At 34.5% G+C, this 3909-nt stretch overlaps 1 pseudogene; it reads left to right on the plus strand.

Annotated features, from left to right (window-relative positions):
* The first annotated feature begins 1398 nt into the window (after positions 1-1398).
* LOC111876743 (V-type proton ATPase subunit d1-like) lies at positions 1399-3206 on the plus strand (annotated as a pseudogene).
* Positions 3207-3909: the final 703 nt, after the last annotated feature.

Raw genomic sequence — 3909 nt, forward strand, 5'->3', positions numbered from 1 at the left:
TAACATTTATTCAAATCTAATGTAAACCCACTATTTAGCAATAAGGAATAAACCCCTATCTTGGTGATAGGTGAAGCTTTCTTGTTTCCCATGATCAAGTTTAACTTTCCCTGCTCCACGTTCTCACTTCTTCTTAGTCCCTGCAAATCACAACATATGTGAATACTGATGGGTTTTGAGCAATACATCAATCCTATGGTGTACATGCAAACTGATGTGCACAAAAGTACCCACTAATTTTAATATTTATAACCTAACTAACTTAAACTAACTATGCACTTATAGGCAGTGTACCTAATCAGATTACAGTATAGCTTGGGTAAGTCAGGTGTCGATCACGGGGAACGGTGTTACTAATTAATCTATTTACTATTAAATTAACCTAATTATTAACAATTTTAAAAGGGGTTTTATTTGATTTTACAAGATCAAATGAACTTAAATCAAATTCAATAAGTAAAAACATACTCTTGTTTAGTTTGAATCCACTTCTTCCTTATAGCTAGCTAATGATTACGGATTATTAAGTTGGTTTTTAGTTGTATTAGTAATTTAGTTCTAACTTTACCAATAATTAACTAATTCACACTACAAGAAAAAGAGCCTTTTACGACGCGCAAACCACGACACTCGTTGATTTATGTTACACAAAAGAGAGTGACATTAAAAAAGTGTCATCTCTTCAAAAAATTTAAGTATTTAGGTCGCCCATTATTGCATGCCCTTAAATTAGTGTCTCATGTAAAAAAATAAAAAAACACGGAGGGCACTTTATCTAAAATGTGCATCGTCTGTGAATGTCCTTTTATATTTTTTTTAAGAAACGCGCGTCTCCTTAGAGGAAAATGAAATCCCCAAATTTTTTAAACCCCCGCCTTCTTCTCCCTTGTCTCCACCCCGAGCATCACCCACATTCACCGCCTCCAATCATCGTTGCCTCTTCTAGCCTCAGACTGCACGTACTGTTCATCTTATAAAAAAATCATAAGGGATCTAGGGTTTTACAAAAGGATGCTCTCTGCAAAGTTCATTACATCTGCTCACTTCCGCTCACCTCTTACATCCAGAGACCTCCGCTCAACTCTTTCCACTGGCGACCTCGAGCTCATCTCACCTCACCGAGTTTAAGAGCTGATCAATTTTACAAGCCTTCATTTAAGAGCCAACCATTTACGTCTCGTCACACTCACAAGAATATGATTTAGGGATCGTTACATTATGCCTATGTCAAACTTACAAGGAGATTAAGGGCTTTGCGAATTATCCATGTCGCCATCTATGAACTAGCGAAGCCCTATATAGGTCCGATTCTAGCATCGTTTAAGGTATAGGTAGCCTTTCCTCCTCCAAAAATCAACGTGCAAGTTGTCTTCGTTGTTCCTCCCATCAGGTAAGTTGATGGTCGCTCATTATCCTTTTGAAGAACACTCAGAACACTCGCTCACCGGTACTCGTTACGTGATCTCTACAATCGATCCGTCGCCGGCAACTCAGGCTCACTTCTTATCCTTTTCCGGTGACCTTATGGAAATAAAGAACGTCTCAGAGGTATATTCAGTTGACTCACAAAGTCCGTGTTAGGTTTTATGTTGTCGTTGCTATGGAATATGCTCACAGATCTTAATGAAAATCCCGTAACCCCAATTTTGACTGGTCAACCAAACATTTAACCTTTAATCGAAGAAAATCTCAAAATTAAAGAACACCATAGAACAAATGACCCTTTAGACTGTCTCAATATTCAAAATTAATGGTGAATTTTGTTTGTTTTTGTCATTATGTTACTTATATACATAACCCTTTTTCATTTTGTATAATATTCTAAATTTCTATTTAGCAAAAACATGTTGACCTTGATGAAGCTCTACAAGGATTCTGGGATGCATCGGTAGATCATTTAATTCAAAGATCTTCTCCTTTGCATTCCCAAATCCTAAATGCCATTACAGCTTGGATGCGCTTATTCCTACAGAATGGTAAACTTTGGAACCAAAAACGAACACTACGGAATGCAGATTAAAAACGACCTGGACAAAAAGTATGTAATTTTCAAATAATTTCCTAAATAAATTAGATCAGTTTTTATTCGGTTATTTATTTGTGTAAAGTAAACTTGAAGATGATGAAAAGTTGACCGTTAAGTTGACTAGGATGAGCTTCCAAAGATCCTGGTCAAGTCAATGTACGTTTCTTATCTTGCAGGTTGCTTCTGGTCTGTATGTTTCGGGTTAAAGGATTTTTTTTCACTTCTTAATAAATGAAATTAAGTAGTCTATTTCCCCTATTTTCTTTTTTATGAAAATATCATTTTATATTGATCTCTTGTAGAACCTTCACCTCTGCATACAACCACAATTTCAGAAAAAATGCACTCTTAAATTGATTGATAAACACATGTTATGACAAGCCACCAAGCCTTTGTCAACCTTCGTATAGTATATAACGTAAGTAGATATATTTAACCTTCTAACTTTATTTTTTGTTGTAATCCACATGTTACAACCATTCTTGCATATTCATCTTTGTTTGGGACTTAATCTTTCCGTTTCTCCTCAGATATGTTCACATGATTGACAATGATGTCCTCATTGTTACTGAAACTCTACATAAGAGAGATGTTCAAGAAATATTGGAGAAATTTCACCCTTTAGGGATGTTTGATAGGTAACATATCCTTAAAACTCATTTTCTTGATTTTTTTTCTTATTGTAATATTTTTATTTTTTGTTTTTCTTAAGTATTGCCATCCTGGAAGTTTCTCAGAATATGCATGAGCTCTATAGACCGGTACATGTGGATACACCACTTGCTCCATACTTTTCAGAGTGCATTACATCAGAGCATTTGGATGATATGCATATTGAGATATTATGATAAATACCCTTTACAAGGCATATCTTGAAGATGTCTACCAGTTTTACCAGGTAAGCATGTACTTGTTATTTCTGATATTACAAATATCATTTTAGATTTTTAGTTCAAAAAAGAATTTTGGAACAGAACTAGGTGGTGTCACTGCAGAAATAATATCTGACATTTTAGCTTTTGAGGCTAATAAAAGAGTTGTTAATATCACCATAAATAGGTGCTTCCATTTCTTTTAGTCCGACTTTGACATCGTTAATTGATGGATGCTAATTGACAAATTTGCCCTCCATCATATAGTAAATCTGTTGCAGGTATATATATGTTGTTTTCGACAAGATGGGAACATTGACATCTGATGACATGGTATTTATAATTCTGCCATTCATGGTAAAATTTTCGTTAGCAGTCTCTAATTCATGTTTTTTTCTTCCAGGAATTCTCTCTGGAGCCGGTGGATTGAGTGCCGATTAAGATCTTGAAACAGAAACTAAAAAATGCCGACTCGAACTTTGGAAATTCTTGCTTCTTGCCATGCACTTGTTTTTGTGGCAAAACTAACTGGTATATAAATTATTATAATTATAATATCAAATTATATCTTGTTTTAGCTTCTAGGTGTGGCATATATATATTTATATTTATACCATTGCTTTTAGGTTGGTGATCCTCTTTAGAAGGCTGCAATCAAAGGGACATAATGAAGTTATAAATCTAGTGAGAAGGCCATGCCTAAGAAGTAAGACTTTCATTTTATCATGTGTGATTTACTTTCATCTAGTGTTTTTTTTATATTATTGCTAAAGTATTACATATTTTGAAAGATTTGAATCATTTTGGCCTCAATATGCAACAATAACACTTGATAAAGTACAATAAGGTTAGTTTCATTCTTTGCTTAATAGTAAGTTCATTAATTGTTTTATATTAGGTAACATCAATTGATTAATAAGGTGAATTGGTTGTTTTATTTAGTCCCACACGGAATAGCATAACAACTAGCTTATGCTCGAAGCACTCACTTGCCATCCATACCACCAGGTG

The sequence above is a fragment of the Lactuca sativa genome, chromosome 8 (genome assembly GCF_002870075.4).
Source record: "Lactuca sativa cultivar Salinas chromosome 8, Lsat_Salinas_v11, whole genome shotgun sequence".
In the NCBI taxonomy this organism is placed as follows: Eukaryota; Viridiplantae; Streptophyta; class Magnoliopsida; order Asterales; family Asteraceae; genus Lactuca; species Lactuca sativa.